The 17930-nt window shown below is 47.6% G+C and overlaps 1 protein-coding gene across 3 annotated transcripts in view; it reads right to left on the bottom strand.

Moving 5' to 3' along the window:
* Nucleotides 1–4064, bottom strand: part of CLGN (calmegin) — a 79548-nt gene extending 75484 nt beyond the window's left edge. The window contains exon 1 of one of the 3 annotated variants that reach the window (XM_089693889.1): nucleotides 3910–4064. The gene's annotated coding sequence lies outside the window, so the exon portion shown is untranslated. The remainder of the gene's footprint in view (nucleotides 1–3909) is intronic. The other 2 variants (XM_089693890.1, XM_089693891.1) reach the window with 2 other exon arrangements.
* Nucleotides 4065–17930: the final 13866 nt, after the last annotated feature.

The raw sequence follows: 17930 nt of genomic DNA, 5'->3' as shown, positions 1-17930 counted from the left end.
CCTGCACCCTCCTGACAATTTATAACAGGGGGTACATTCCATGTGTAGCAAAAAATGGGCCCCATGCATGTAGAGTGGAAACAAAGAAAGTGGACCAGTTGTCTAATGAGCTTCCAACTGTCCCATTCTGTTCCACTTGTCTTGAATGGGACAGAGAATGAAAGCAGTTCTATGGGCAACCTCTCCACCTCTCCTTTTCTCCAGTATTTAGCCATGTAGAATACGTCTCTTAGGCTCCATGCACATTAAGCTAAAGAAACGATGGAGAAAAAACGCTGTATAAAAAACGCTGGTAATTGTGTTTTTCAGTAGTGGTTTAGTAGCTATCAGAATTATTTAGGAGCATTTAGGAGTGGTTAGTGTTTTATTAGAATTTTACAGTACATGTAAAGAAAAAAAAAACTAGAAAAAAGCTGTTAGGAGCGTTTTAGTAGTGTTTAGGAGCGCTTAGCGTTTTTTTTCTGCTGGAAAAACACTCCAAAAACCACTAAAACATTTTTTTTTCTGCTCCTAAACGCTGAAGCTCAAAAAATGCTAATAGCCTAAAGTAGTGTGCATGGACACAGGATAACACTATTTAGCTTCTAGGAGCTGAAAATATGCCGATAATAGCCTCTAGGACAGTGGTTCTCAACCTTTCTAATGCCACGACCCCTTAATACAGTTCCTCATGTTGTGGTGACCCCCAACCATAAAATTATTTTCGTTGCTACTTCATAACTGTAATTTTGCAGTGGGAGGAGTAGTGCCACGTCATTGGTGTCAGTGGGAGGAATAGTGCCCCATCGTTGGTGTCAGTGGGGGGAGGAATAGTGCCCCATCGTTGGTGTCAGTGGGGGGAGGAATAGTGCCCCATCGTTGGTGTCAGTGGGGGGAGGAATAGTGCCCCATCGTTGGTGTCAGTGGGGGGAGGAATAGTGCCCCATCGTTGGTGTCAGTGGGGAGAGGAATAGTGCCCCATCATTGGTATTAGTGACACCAATGATGGGGCACTATTCCTCCCACTGACACCAATGATACTTACCTTGCTGACCCCTGCTCCAGCCTGGGCTCGCTCGCTCCCTCCCTCCCCCATGGTACAGACACTTACCGGTCAGATGTCTTCCTTCTCCGGCCGCTCTCCTCCTCTTCACTCGCTCGATCTTCCCGGTGCCACTCGGCTCCTCCTCTCCAAGCTCCACCTCCTCGCCGATGATTGGCCGCCTGTGTGGCTCTCCTGAGCTACAGTTCCGGCGGCCAATCACCGGCAAAGGATTGATCCCGGGGGTGTGCCCAGATGACAAGGACGGCATGTCATCCCGCCCACACCTGGAGACGGATAGAGGAGCGGTGTCTCGGTTCCTAAGGCCATCGGAAATATGTGTTTTCCGATGGTCTTAGGCGACCCCTGTGAAATTGTCGTTCGACCCCCAAAGGGGTCGCGACCCCCAGGTTGAGAACCGCTGCTCTAGGAGCTTAAAAAAGCTGAATGGAGCCTTAGGCCCCTTTCATGTCTGTCCTGATCAGCAGGGAATTACAACAGGACAGATGTTACTGAGCTTTCCAGACCCACATTGGATCTTATGGATCTATGGGCAGCCTAATGGAAAAGGGCTTGCATCCGGTTACATCCAATTACCACTGATCTTTCATGTTTAGGTCTAGAAAACCCAAAAAGAATGCAGACAGTTTTCAATTTTTTTCTGGACCTAGATGAACTTGGAGGCAGTGCCTGTCTGTAGACCTATATGGATCTTCCAATCAGGTTTGCCTGAAAAATGGACACACAGCCCTGTCCGTACAGGGGCCTTACTGTAAAAAGCATGGATCATGTCAGTAAGAAATACATTGTGTAATACAGGGGTAGGCAACCTTAAAGCGGAGCTCCACCCAAAAAGGCAAGTTCCGCTTTAAAGACTGGTGCCCTGTTCCCCATTAAGGATTGACACCTTTGGGGAGCGGGGGGAAGCGGGTACCCAAATTTGACAGGTACCCGCTCCCACTTCCGCTCCGATCGCCTAGGCGATCGGAAGTGGAAGGTGTCCTCCTTCCTCCCTCTCCATAGTCTTGTGGGACACGTGACAGGTCCCAGAAGACTACAGGACCATTCAGGAAGTGAAGTGCTACTCACGCATGCGCAGTGGGCACCCAGCTGTGAAGCCACAAGCTGTCACAGCCGGGTGCCCACACTGAAGATGCCAGCTTCCAGGGAGAGAAGATGGCTGGTAAAACGGGCTGCAGGGGACACACCGTGGGACCAAGGGACAGGTGAGTGTGTTTTTTAAAAGTCAGCAGCTACAGTTTTTGTAGCTGCTGACTTTTATTTTTTTGACAGCGTGAGTGGAACTCCGCTTTAAAGAGGTGGAGATCTACCTGAAGAACATGGGAGAAGTCAAAGATCACAGAGCACAGTGTCAGCCAGTGTCCCCTCCTCATACTTGATTTAAACCTCTAATTGCAGTACTAACATGTCACAATCACGTGCATTGCAAGGCAATTATGGGTTTAAATCAGGTGGTGAGGAGCAAGGGTGGACTGACAACTCATGGGGCACCCGGGCAATAGGGGATCATGGGGCCCCTGTGTCCTTGCCCAAACTCAAAAAAGCCTATGAAAAAGGTACCAGGGGCATCTCATGGGGCCCCCTACTGACCCCGGGCCCTCGGGCAGTGCCTGAGTTTCCAAATGGTCAGTCCGCCCCTGGTGAGGAGGCAACATATCACCTGTCAAACACACTCAGATCGCTTTGCAGAGGAGCAACAGTGCCTGCTGCACTTGTGAATGAGCCCTTAGATGTATCTGGCAGCGGCACCCTTAGGGCTCTTTCACATGTAAAGCTGGGGTATGGTAAAACCCTGCGGTTGAGTGACGATTTTTCCGCTCCCAATCCCTACCCCCTTTAGCTGCTGAGGCACCAGCCAAAGGTGTACATATGTCGCAGCAGGAATTACACCCTCTGTTGCTTTTGGTGGGTGCTACCACCTGCCAATCACAAGCAAATGGGGCCACTCTGCATGCTTCTGCAGGGTCCAAGGGGTAAAGCAAGTGATGAGAAAGCAACACACTGCTGCCTGTTTAACCCCTTATTTGCTGTACTGCATGAGGTTGCAGGGCACTTACAGAGCGGCCTCATGCTCTTGAATGGGTCATGCATGGCAGGTGCTACACCCATCAAGCATGACGAGGTGTAGGAGCCGCATTACAGAGGAGACATCAACATATGCGACTCTTGCTCCTTACTACAGCTCCAACTTTACAAAAACATCTGTCTGCATTGCACTCTGTTTGATGCTCTGGGATGGCAGGTCAGCAAGCCCTGATTGTGATCTACTAGTCACTTGGCCAAGATCTACTGGTTGCTGACCCCCGGAGTAATATTAGCACACTGCAAAAGTGAGCAGGAAAGTAAGCCTGGAAAATATGAGATAGTATCAGAGATCAAGGATGCATGTTGACTAAATAACTCAGATACAACAAATACGAGCACAAACACAATATGTACACTGTCAAGAATTGTGTAATTATTCATCTACAAACACTTTCCTGCTGAAAATGAACATATGATTGCCATTGCTTGTACAGTCTATGGACTTATCATTGGAGGCCTATGTCAAAGATTTACCATTATAATAGGCTACCGGTATTCATGACTATTAAAATAGCATGTAAGAAAGAAAGGATGGATAGATAGATAGATAGATAGATAGATAGATAGATAGATAGATAGATAGATAGATATCCAGTTTATTCCCAGTGATATGACTGCTGATCCCAGCCAAGCTGAGTCAGTCAGATCTAGGGAGATGGGGGTGATGATCCTGAGCAGAGAGGGGAATGGTCCTTTTCAGAGGGTGAAATGAGGAGGAGGAGGGGAGGTGGGAGAAGAGATGGATATCATAGAACAGGATGCGATCATCAGTGTATACTCACTGCAGGAGGGGATCAGGAATGTGCAGCCAAGATGTAGGGCTCCTGGTATCCCAGTAACAATGACAGAGGGATGACAGGAGAGATCCAGCTTGTTCTATGTACTGCCTGTCTCTAATCCTCCTCCTCTGTGCCTGGGCGGGGGGAAGGGTGTGCAAGAGGAGGAGACACACAATGACAGCTTCTCTCTGCTGGGGGGCTTGCAGGGAATCGCACTGATGTGTGATAGCATCACTCCCAGCAGCATGAAATACTATACAACAGCTGATGTTTTTTTTTCTTATGGCTACATGCGATTTGACTGTTTAGTTCCATCAGTACAGGTGTGATCATGTGAAAAGAGATATTCACTTTCATTGCCTACTTTGGCTTACATCACAGATTACTTTTATTCTGTGATTTGTATTGATTTAGTCCTCCTTCACTTTGTTTTATGCCTTTGAATATGCTTTGTGCAGCTCTTCTATATGTGCTGCATGCAAATATTTTTTGGTTGTTACCAGTATAGTAAATGCATTATTATTATAAAACATAAAAAGTGGACCAAGAAGCAGGGAAAAAATAGACATTTAAAGGAACCTTCCGCTTTCCTACCAGCCCGTCCACCCAAATAAAATTAGCTGCTAAAGATATATGAAAATATACAATGTTGCAAAAAAAAAGTACTAATCTCCATTCCAGCTTTCAATGCTTTTGAGAGGCACAGGTGACATCACTGTGCCTTATAACTACCTGCCACAGCTAGCTTTGTTTCAGGGGTCTGGAAAAGTCTGGCCATACATTATACAATTTTCTTGAGATTTTTGGTTTAGATTTACCAAAAACCATATTATACGAGGTCAAAACTAACAACACTTTCAAATGTATCCAATTAGGCAGTCTCTTGCACTACATAGTTGAAATTGTAACTGGACCTTCCATTTGTATAGAAAGTCTGCTTTAGACAGAAGTTCTTACAGCATACACATTTACCAAGAGATGAGCAAGAAGTAAAATATTTTAAAAATAGAGGCAAATTTTGATTCGCTAGTGATGTAAAATAAAGGGATCAGCAGCATCATAACCATTATTCTTCAGTCAGGGCAGGAAAAAGCGTCATGAGTTTACAGCCTTGGAAATAACCAGCAACATTTGTGACCAAGCAGAAGCCAAACATTGTTTCTAATTCTTTCAGACTTCTCTCAGCATTGTGGTTAGTGAAGCTATGAATATGTACACTAGGCAGACCTTGAAGCTCATATTGATCCATTTAGACACATTAGTAATTTAGACACCATACACAAGCACTCAGAAATCAAGTGAGATGGTCCTATAGAAGGTGGATCCAGAGAAAAGATTACCATTACTGAGATTGCTATGAGGGACGCAGTATGGCTAAAAGTTTGTATGGAAAAGAAAAACCACCTGCCACCCCCATATTACACATACTGGGAAAAATTAATAAGCAAAAAATGATTTGTAAACCCAGAAATATTTTTTTCACAACTGCATTTCTTGCAGGGTCGAACACTGAGCACCTACTCTAGAGGCTTTCTTTCTCCAGCTGAACATGTACATTGGGGCTTTCTTCCCCCCGCTGACCACCTACACAGACATTCTTCCTCCCTCTGATTGCCTACACTGAGGCATTCTTCCTCTCACGGACCGCCTACACTGAGGCATTATTCTTCCCTCTGACCACCTACACTGAGGCATTCCTCCTTTGACTGACCTACTACACTGAGGCATACTTCCTCCAACTAACCACTAACACTGGGACACTCTTCCTTCCTCTAAACAGCTACACTGAGACATTTTTTCTCTCACTGAACACCTGCACTGAGGCATTCTTCCACCCTCTAACCATCAACACTGTGGCATTCTTCCTGCCTCTAAACACCTACCCTGAGGCATTCTTCCTCCCTCTGACCGTCAACACTGTGGCATTCTTCCTGCAACTGACCACCAACACTGAGACATTCTTCCTCCCTATCCCCTACACTGAGGCATTCTTCCTCCCTAGGACAGCCTACACTGAAGCATTCCTCCTCCATCTGACCACCAACACTGAGGTATTCTTCCTTCCTCTGACCATGTACACTTAGGCATTCTTTCTCCCTTTGACCACCTACACGGAGGCATTCTTCCTCTCACTGGCCACCTACATGGAGGCATTCTTCCTCTCATTGACCACCTACACGGAGGCATTCTTCCTCTCATTGACCACCTACACGGAGGCATTCTTCCTCTCACTGACTACCTACACGGAGGCATTCTTCCTCTCACTGGCCACCTACACGGAGGCATTCTTCCTCTCACTGACCACCTGCACGGAGGCATTCTTCCTCTCACTGACCACCTACACGGAGGCATTCTTCCTCTCACTGACCACCTACACGGAGGCATTCTTCCTTTCACTGACCACCTACACGGAGGCATTCTTCCTCTCACTGGCCACCTACACGGAGGCATTCTTCCTCTCTCTGACCACCTACACGGAGGCATTCTTCCTCTCTCTGACCACCTACACGGAGGCATTCTTCCTCTCACTGACCACCTACACGGAGGCATTCTTCCTCTCACTGACCACTTACACGGAGGCATTCTTCCTCTCACTGACCACCTACACGGAGGTATTCTTCCTCTCACTGGCCACCTACACTGAGGCATTCTTCCTCTCACTGACCACCTACACGGAGGCAATCTTCCTCTCACTGACTACCTACACGGAGGCAATCTTCCTCTCACTGACCACCAACACGGAGGCAATCTTCCTCGCACTAACCACCTACACTGAAGCATTCTTCCTCTCTTTGACCGCCAACAATGAGGCATTCTTCCTTCTTCTGACCACGTACACTTAGGCATTCTTTCTCCCTCTGACCACCTACACGGAGGCATTCTTTCTCCCTCTGACCACCTACACGGAGGCATTCTTTTTCCCTCTGACCACCTACACGGAGGCATTCTTTCTCCCTCTGACCACCTACACGGAGGCATTCTTTCTCCCTCTGACCTTCTACACGGAGGCATTCTTTCTCCCTCTGACCTTCCACACGGAGGCATTATTTCTCCCTGTGACCTTCTACATGGAGGCATTCTTTCTCCCTCTGACCACCTACACGGAGGCATTCTTTCTCCCTCTGACCACCTACACGGAGGCATTCTTTCTCCCTCTGACCACATACACGGAGGCATTCTTTCTCCCTCTGACCACCTACACGGAGGCATTCTTTCTCCCTCTGACCACCTACACGGAGGCATTCTTTCTCCCTCTGACCTTCCACACGGAGGCATTATTTCTCCCTCTGACCTTCTACATGGAGGCATTCTTTCTCCCTCTGACCTTCTACATGGAGGCATTCTTTCTCCCTCTGACCACCTATATGGAGTTATTCTTTCTCTCACTGACAGCCAAAACTCAGGTATTTTTCCTTCCACTGACTACTAACTACCTGATCTGCCACCTACACTGAGTCATTCTTCTTCCCCCTGACCAACTACACTGAGTTATTCTTCCTCCCTTAGGACAGCCTACACTGAGGCATTCTTCCTCTCACTGACCACCTACACTAAGGCATTCTTCCTTCCTCTGACCACGTACACTGAGGCATTCTTCCTTTCTCTGACCACGTACACCGAGGCATTCTTCCTTCCTCTGACCACGTACACTTAGGCATTCTTACTTCCTCTGACCACGGCATTCTTCCTCCCTCTGACAGCGTACACTGAGGCATTCCTTCTCCCTCTGACCGCCTATACTGAGGCTTTCTTCCTCCCTCTGATCGCCTATACTGAGGCATTCTTCCTCCAATTGACTACCTGCACTGATGCATTTTTCTTCTCACTGACCACCTACACGGAGGCATTCTTTCTCCCTCTTACTGCCTACACTGAGGCATTCTTCCTTCCACTGACTAACTACACTGAGGCATTCTTCCCCCCTCTGACTGCCTACACTGAGGCATTCTTCCCCCCTCTGACAGCCTACACTGAGGCATTCTTCCCCCCTCTGACAGCCTACACTGAGGCATTCTTCCCCCCTCTGACAGCCTACACTGAGGCATTCTTCCTCTCACTGACCACCTACACTAAGGCATTTTTCCTCTCACTGACCACCTACACTAAGGCATTCTTCCTTCCTCTGACCATGTACACTTAGGCATTCTTACTTCCTCTGACCACGTACACTTAGGTATTCTTCCTTCCTCTGACCACGTACACTTAGGCATTCTTCCTTCCTCTGACCACGTACACTTAGGCATTCTTTCTCCCTCTGACCGCTTACATAGAGGCATTCTTCCTCTCACTGACCACCTACACGGAGGCATTCTTCATATCACTGACCACATTAAATGGAGGCATTCTTCCTCCCTCTGATCGCCTATACTGAGGCATTCTTCCTCCAACTGACTACCTGCACTGATGCATTTTTCCTCTCACTGACCACCTACAAGGAGGTATTCTTCCCCCCTCTGACTGCCTACACTGAGGCATTCTTCCCCCCTCTGACAGCCTACACTGAGGCATTCTTCCCCCCTCTGACTGCCTACACTGAGGAATTCTTCCCCCCTCTGACTGCCTACACTGAGGCATTCTTCCCCCCTCTTACTGCCTACACCAGGGGTCCTCAAACTTTTTAAACAGGGGGCCAGTTCATTGTTCCTCAGACCGCTGGAGGGCCAGACTATAGTTTCCAAAAAAAAATTATTAACAAATGCGGACACAGTACAGGAGATGACCAGAGACTTCGGACATAGTACATGAGATGACAAGAGACTGCGGACATACAACGGCGGCGGGAATACTGGGCCGGCCACTCCATAAGATGCACAGACATTTCCCCCCAAGTGTGTCTTATGGAGCGAAATATACGATACATGCATGACACGTTGTTGGGTCAGATCTGTGTACAATATAAAGAGAAAGAGGGGGGGAGATAAGGAGGGGAGAGAGAGAAGGGAGGAGGAGAGAGAGAGAAGGGAGGAGGAGAGAGAGAGAAAGGAGGGGGGGGGGGGGGGAGAGAGAGAGAGGAAGGGGGAGAGAGAGAGGAGGGGGGGAGACAGAGAGAGGAGGGGGGAGACAGAGAGAGGAGGGGGGAGAGAGAGAGAGAAAGAGGGGAGAGAGAGAGGAGGGAGAGGGAGAGAGGAGAGAGGGGGGAAAGAGAGAGGGAGGAGATCAATCATCTGTTGCACTTATCTAGGGTCCGTGGCCATGATACCCGACATGCAACGATGGAGTCTCCTCTCTTGCTCTCCCTTTTCATGGTCAGCTCTAGGCTCCGCCCTCCAGCCGTGACGGTTGCATGCACTGATCAGAATAGATGGCCGACTGGCTGCAGAGAGGCCAGGTGAGTGGTGCGGGTTCATAAGCCGAGCCTACCTTCCCCTGTTCTAGAATTGCTGATCCCGTCCTCCTGCCTCCCTCCCGAGCTCTCCTGACCTGCCAAACCCTACTCCCTTTCCTCACGGCAGATACGCCGCTACCCAGCGGGCCGGATAAATGTCCTCGGCGGGCCGCTTCATTGAGGCATTCTTCCCCCCTGACTGCCTACACTGAGGCATTCTTCCCCCCTCTGACTGCCTACACTGAGGCATTCTTCCCCCCTCTGGCTGCCTACACTGAGGCATTCTTCCCCCCTCTGGCTGCCTACACTGAGGCATTCTTCCCCCCTCTGGCTGCCTACACTGAGGCATTCTTTCTCCAACTGACCGCCTACACTGGGCCATTCTTCCTCCCTCTGACCGTCTACACTGAGGCATTCTGCCTCCCTCTTACCAAAACACTGAGGCATTCTTCCTCCAGCTGACCAGCTACACTGAGGAATTCTTCCTCAAACTGTCCACCTACAATGAGACATCTTCCTCTCACTGACCAACTACATGGAGGCATTCTTCCTCCCTCTGACCACCTACACTGAGGTATTCTTCCTTCCACTGAACATCTACACTGAGACATTTATTCTCCCACTGAACATCTACACTAAGTCATTCTTCCTCCCTCTGACCACTTTCACTGGTGCGTTGTTCCTCCCAATGACCACCTACACAGGCATTTCTTCTCCCTCTGGTCGCTTATACTGAGGTATTCTTCCTCCAATTGACTACCAACACTGAGGCATTTTTCCTCCCACTGACCACCAACACTGAGGCACTCTTCCTCTCACTGACCACCTACACTAAGGCATTCTTCTTTCCACTGACCAACTACCTGATCAGCCACCTACACTGAGGCATTCTTCCACCCTAGGAAAGCCTACACTGAGGCATTCTTTATCTCAGTGACCACCTACACTAAGGAATTCTTCCTTCCTCTGACCACGTAACACTAAGGAATTCTTCCTTCCTCTGACCACGTAACATGCATTCTTCCTTCCTCTGACCACGTACACTTAGGCATTCTTTCTCCCTCTGACCACCTACACGGAGGCATTCTTCCTCCCTCTGACCACCTACAAGGAGGCATTCTTCCTCCCTCTGACCACCTACACGGAGGCATTCTTCCTCCCTCTGACCACCTACACGGAGGCATTCTTCCTCTCACTGACCATTTACATGGAGGCATTCTTCCTTCCACTGACCAACTACTTGATCAATCACCTACACTGAGGCATTCTTCTTCCCCCTGACTGCCTACACTGAGGCATTCTTCCTCCCTTGGACAGCCTACACCGAGGCATTCTTCCTCCCTTGGACAGCCTACACTGAGGCATTCTTCCTCCCTTGGACAGCCTACACTGAGGCATTCTTCCTCCCTTGGACAGCCTACACTGAGGCATTCTTCCTCCCTTGGACAGCCTACACTGAGGCATTCTTCCTCCCTTGGACAGCCTACACTGAGGCATTCTTCCTCCCTTGGACAGCCTACACTGAGGCATTCTTCCTCCCTTGGACAGCCTACACTGAGGCATTCTTCCTCCCTTGGACAGCCTACACTGAGGCATTCTTCCTCCCTTGGACAGCCTACACTGAGGCATTCTTCCTCCCTTGGACAGCCTACACTGAGGCATTCTTCCTCCCTTGGACAGCCTACACTGAGGCATTCTTCCTCCCTTGGACAGCCTACACTGAGGCATTCTTCCTCCCTTGGACAGCCTACACTGAGGCATTCTTCCTCCCTTGGACAGCCTACACTGAGGCATTCTTCCTCCCTTGGACAGCCTACACTGAGGCATTCTTCCTCCCTTGGACAGCCTACACTGAGGCATTCTTCCTCCCTTGTACAGCCTACACTGAGGCATTCTTCCTCCCTTGTACAGCCTACACTGAGGCATTTTTCCTCCCTTGGACAGCCTACACTGAGGCATTCTTCCTCCCTTGGACAGCCTACACTGAGGCATTCTTCCTCCCTTGGACAGCCTACACTGAGGCATTCTCCCCCCCCCCCCGACTGCCTACACTGAGGCATTCTCCCCCCCCCCCGACTGCCTACACTGAGGCATTCTCCCCCCCCCCGACTGCCTACACTGAGGCATTCTCCCCCCCCCCCCGACTGCCTACACTGAGGCATTCTCCCCCCCCCCTCTGACTGCCTACACTGAGGCATTCTTCCCCCCCTCTGACTGCCTACACTGAGGCATTCTTCCCCCCTCTGACTGCCTACACTATGGCATTCTTCCCCCCTCTGACTGCCTACACTATGGCATTCTTCCCCCCTCTGACTGCCTACACTATGGCATTCTTCCCCCCTCTGACTGCCTACACTGAGGCATTCTTCCCCCCTCGGACAACCTACACTGAGGCATTCCTCCTCCCTCTGACCACCTACACTGAAGCATTGTTCCTCCCTCTGATTGCCAATACCTAGGCATTCTTCCTCCAACTGACTACTTACACTGAGGCAATCTTCCTCTCACTGACCACCTACACGGAGGCATTCTTTCTCCCTTTGACCGCTTAAACTGAGGAATTCTCCCTTCCACTGACCAACTACCTGATCAGTCACCTACATTGATGCACTCTTCTTCCCCCTGACCAACTACACTGAGGCATTCTTCCTCCCTCAGGCAGCCTAAACTGAGGCATTCCTCCTCCCTTTGACCGCCTACACTGAGGCCTTCCTCTCTTTGACCGCCAACACTGAGGTATTCTTCCGCTCACTGACCACCTACACTAAGGCATTCTTCCTTTCTCTGACCACGCACACTTACGCATTCTTTCTCCCTCTTACCACCTACATGGAGGCATTCTTCCTCTCACTGACCACCTACACGGAGGCATTCTTCATATCACTGACCACATTAAATGGAGGCATTCTTCATATCACTGACAGCGTACACTGAGGAATTCTTCATATCACTGACAGCCTACACTGAGGTATTCTTCATATCACTGACAGCCTACACTGAGGAATTCATAGCACTGACAGCCTACACTGAGGCATTCTTTCTTCCACTGACCAACTACCTGATCAATCACCTACACTGAGGCATCCTTCTTCCCCCTGATTGCCTACACTGAGGCAATCTTCCATCCTCAGACAGCCTACACTGAGGCATTCCTCCTCCCTCTGACCACCTACACTGAAGCATTGTTCCTCCCTCTGATTGCCTATACCTAGGCATTCTTCCTCCAACTGACTACTTACACTGAGGCATTTTTCCTCTCACTGACCACCTACACGGAGGAATTCTTTCTTTCAATTCTTTTTTATTACATTTTTCAAGACAATAACAAAATAGTAGTTGACTGTACCAGTAGGTATAAAAAAAAAAAAACAAAAATCACAATTCTGTCAAAGTTACGCATAATGCATTCAGCAGTTACATTTGAATATCCAATACATGCACAGAATATATCAGTGCACCTTTCAATTGACAAGCTGTCACATGCGGAACATATGGATCAAAATTTTTATCCATTGTGGAAACAGTCAAACAAAATTATAATAAAAGAAGAATAGAAGCTTAGAAATGTAACATATAAAGAAAGGGAAAAAAAAATAAAACAAAAAAAGAACACCGAAAAGTAAAAGGAGGAATCAACAAATCCAACAGAATTCAACAAGGTTCCATCATTTTTGCCGTAGGATCCCTCACACTTATAGGTCGGTGAGCTTAAATAAATTGTTCCAACTTTGCCATTTAATTTTAAATACTCTTATAGTATGATTCGACAGTGCATAGGATCTCTCATATAGGTAGTGGGAGTGTACTCTATTAAGCACTTCCAAAATAGGCAGAGGCATAGAGGATTTCCACGCTTTAGTAATAGTTAACCTAGCAGCAATTAAGATATAGGCAATAATTGTGTGAAATTGGACAGAAAATAAATTCAATATAATGTTTAAAAGTGTCAAAGGAGGATTGGGATTTGTTTGTACACCGGACACCCTAGAGATCAATGCAAAAACTTCTCTCCAGAATTCCCTTATTATTATTATTATACAGTATTTATATAGCGCCAAAGGGTATGCTCAGCGCTGTATACGTGCACATTCCCACATTACATGCAGCAAGCTTCCAACATCTCCACAAGCTCTCCAGCAAGCAGGTGAAGCGTCGGGGTATATTTTTGAAAGTCTGTAGGGGGTGAGGTAGCTGCAATGTAAAATCTTTAGAAAGCTTTCCCAATGGTTAGTACATTTTGAAAGGCTAAAATTAGAAGTCCAGGCTGCTTGCCACTCTTCTTGGGTAAAGGATCCCTCAAGTCCCTTTCCAACCTCTCTACACGTTATCACTGAACTATCAGGATCATACTGCAGGAATCTGCAAACCATGAAATTCCCTTTTTTAGTCCAGACGGATTCAATAAAACATGCCAAATCTTAGAGTCCACCTCCACCTCCAAGTTGCAATTGACTCTATGGTAAGCTCGAATCTGAAAAAAGGGGTATATGCTACCCCTCACTTGTGAAGCATGGATGTCAGTAAACTTAGAGAAGCCCGCTTCTCTCAGAGGTTTCACAGTAAGATTGGGAATCGGATGTTCATAGGTTGTTAATGGTATATCTAGTTTAATCTTAGGGGTAGATGGGGAGGATTTAGATAAACCTATTGTCCATGCACTGAGTGTCACACAAACAGAGGGAAGATAGGTATGGATTAACTTTGTAGAGGTAAACGGAGGAATTCTTTCTCCCTCTGACCACCTAAACTGAGGCATTCTTTCTCCCTCTGACCGCCTAAACGGAGGCAGTTTTCTCCCTCTGACCGCCTAAACTGAGGTATTTTTCTCCCTCTGACCGCCTAAACTGAGGCATTTTTCTCCCTCTGACCGCCTAAACTGAGGCATTTTTCTCCCTCTGACCGCCGAAACTGAGGCATTTTTCTCCCTCTGACCACCTAAACTGAGGCATTCTTTCTCCCTCTGACCGCCTAAACGGAGGCAGTTTTCTCCCTCTGACCGCCTAAACTGAGGTATTTTTCTCCCTCTGACCGCCTAAACTGAGGCATTTTTCTCCCTCTGACCGCCTAAACTGAGGCATTTTTCTCCCTCTGACCGCCGAAACTGAGGCATTTTTCTCCCTCTGACCGCCGAAACTGAGGCATTCTCCCTTCCACTACCTGATCAGCCACCTACACTGAGACACTCTTTTTACCCCTGACCAACTACACTGAGGCATTCCTACTCCCTCGGACAGCCTACACTGAGGCATTCCTCCTCCTTCTGACTGCCTACACTGATGCATTCTTCCTCTCTTTGACTTCCAACACTGAGGCATTTTTCCTCTCGCTGACCGCCTACACTGAGGCATTCTTCCTCTTGCTGACCGCCTACACTGAGGCAGTCTTCCTCTTACTGATCGCCTACACTGAGGCAGTCTTCCTCTTGCTGACCACCTACTCTGAGGCATTCTTCCTTCCTCTGACCACCTACACTTAGGCTTTCTTCCTTCCTCTGACCACCTACACTTAGGCATTCTTACTCCCTCTGACCACCTACATGGAGGCATTCTTTCTCTCACTGACCACCTACACGGAGGCATTCTTACTCCCTCTGACCGCCTAAACAGAGGCATTCTTTCTCCCTCTGACCGCCTAAACTGAGGCATTCTTTCTCCCTCTGACCGCCTAAACTGGGGCATTCTTTCTCCCTCTGACCGCCTACAATGAGGCATTCTTCTTCCCCCTGACTGCCTACACTGAGGCATTCTTCCTCCCTAGGACAGCCTACACTGAGGCATTCCTCCTCCCTCTGACCACCTACATTGAAGCGTTATTCCTCTCTTTGACTACCAACACTGAGTCATTCTTCCTCTCACTGACCACCTACAGTAAGGCATTCTTCCTTCCTCTGACCACGTACACTTAGGCATTCTTTCTCCCTCTGACCACCTACATGGAGGCATTCTTACTCCCTCTGACCGCCTAAACTGAGGCATTCTTTCTCCTTCTGACCGCCTAAACTGAGGCATTCTTTCTCCCTCTGACCACCTAAACTGAGGCATTCTTTCTCCCTCTGACCGCCTAAACTGAGGCATTCTCCCTTCCACTGACCAACTTCCTGATCAGCCACCTACACTGAGGCACTCTTCTTCCCCCTCACCAACAACACTGAGGCATTCTTTCTCCCTCGGACAGCCTACACTGGGGCATTCCTCCTCCCTTTAACCGCCTACACTGAAGCATTCTTCCTCTCAGTGACCACCTACACTAAGGCATTCTTCCTTCCTCTGACCATGTACACTTAGGCATTCTTCCTTCCTCTGACCACCTACACAGAGGCATTCTTTCTCTCACTGACCACCTACACGAAGGCATTCTTCCTCTCACTGTCCTCCTACACGGAGGCATTCTTCCTCTCACTGACAACGTACACGGAGGCATTCTTTGTCTCACTGACCACGTACACAGAGGCATTCTTTCTCCCTCTGACCGCCTACACTGAGGCATTCTTCATATCACTGACCGCCTACTCGGAGGCATTCTTTATATCACTGACCGCCTACACGGAGGCATTCTTCCTTTCTCTGACCACCTACACTGAGGCATTCTTCTTTCCTCTGACCACCTACACTGAGGCCTTCTTCTTTCCTCTGACCACCTACACTGAGGCCTTCTTATTTCCTCTGGCCACCTACACTGAGGCATTCTTCTTTCCTCTGACCACCTACACTGAGGCATTCTTCTTTACTCTGACCACCTACACTGAGGCATTCTTCTTTCCTCTGACCACCTACACTGAGGCATTCTATCTCTCTCTGACCAACTACACTGAGGCATTCTTCCTCCTTCTGACCGCCACACTGAAGCACTCTTCCTCCAACTGACCGTCCTCACTGAAGCATTTTTCCAACTGCTGATCACCAACACTGGGTTATTTTTCCTCTCACTGACTTCCAACACTGAGGCATTCTTCCTCATTCTGACCACCTACACTGAAGCATTCTTCCTCCCTCTTGCCACCTAAACTGAGGCATTCTCCCTTCCTCTTGCATCCTACACTGAGGCATTCTTCCTCCCCCTTGCCACCTACACTGAGACATTCTGCCTCCAAATGACAACCTACACTGAGGCAATTCTTCCTCACTCTGATCACCTACACTGAGGCATTCGTCCTCTCACTGACCATCTACACTGAGGTATCTTTCATCTGGCTGACCACTTGCATTAAGGCATTCTTCCTCCTGCTGAGGTATTCTTTCTCCCGTTGACCACCTACACAAAGGCATTCTTCCTCTCACTGACCACCTACAACTACACTGAGACATTCTTCGATCCTTTGACCACATACACTGGGGCATTATCCTACCTAATGGCCACCTACACTGAGCCATTCCTCTTCCAACTGACCAACTTCACTGGGGGAAGTCCTTCTTCCTCTGACTACCTACACTGAGGCATTCTTTCCCCCACTAACCACCAACACTGAGACATTCTTCCTCCTACAGACCAAAAACACTAAGGCATTTTCCTTCCTCTGACCACCAACACTGAGGCATTCCTCCTACTTCAAGGCTTCATATCCTAAATTCTTCACGACCTGATAACGCCTGTTATGATGAAACACATCGGGCAGGGTCAGTAGAGGTGACACTATCACACAAGCTAAAACCCAGAAGTGGGCTTTTGCCAACAACGGACAGATGATGTGATGCTAGGGCATTTTGATCTCTTAAGAGCGCATAAATCCATTCTATTAAAGGTGTTCATAATATCTGGTAAGGTGCATCTGCACACACTGTGGTGTTTGTTGGAAGCTTTCTTATTTGATTAGTGGAAGATCTATTGTGAAGGCTCTAATTTTCTCAGATTCATTTTATTCGATGGACACATTTTTCATGTATAGTACTTTTTTTTATATGGTATTTTTGGATTCTTATGGGTATATTACTATGTTATTCACTATATTGGAACATGTTATTATTGCACTTATTTCTGTATGTTCTGTATAATAATTGTTGATTGATGTATAAAATCATAATGGTTTAAAGGATGTATATGCCCATTTGGTTACTTGTAGCACTGCACTTTTTTCACAATATCATTTTAGGACTGGTATCATAATCCTTAGTGCTGGATGCTTAGTTGTTTGTTTTACCAAAGCGCAGAGTTTCCTATTATTTTTATTAACCACTTGCCGTCTGAAAGATTTTCCCCCTTTTCTGACCAGGCCATTTTTTGCTATTCGGCACTGTGCTATTTCAACTGGTAATTGCGCAAAACATGTAACACTGTACCCAAATGAAATGTTTGTCCTTCTTTTCACACAAATAGATATTTCTTTTGGTGGTATTTGATTACCAATGGGATTTTTATTTTATGTGATATAAATGAAAAAATGCGGACATTTAAAAAAAAAATGCCATTTTCTACTTTGGTATAAAAAAAATCCAAAAAACCCCACAAATTTAGTAATACATTTAGGCAAAAATGTATTCTGCTATATTTCTTTGGTAAATAAAATCCCAATAAGTGTATATTAATTGTTTTGTGTGAAATTATGCAGTGGGATTTATGCAGCTTTTACTTTCAGACTGCCTATCACATTTCTTGAGGTGCTAAAATGCCAGGGCAGTATAAACACCCCCACATGACCCCCTTTTGGAAAGTAGACACCCTAAGTTATGTGCTATGAGAGGAATGTTGAAACCATGGAAGATTT

This window comes from Staurois parvus, unplaced genomic scaffold (genome assembly GCF_062004578.1).
Source record: "Staurois parvus isolate SC_StPar_1 unplaced genomic scaffold, SC_StPar_1.0 ptg000639l, whole genome shotgun sequence".
Taxonomy (NCBI): domain Eukaryota; kingdom Metazoa; phylum Chordata; class Amphibia; order Anura; family Ranidae; genus Staurois; species Staurois parvus.
Note: the sequence above shows the minus strand (reverse complement) of the source record. Positions and strands in the feature narration are given on the sequence as shown.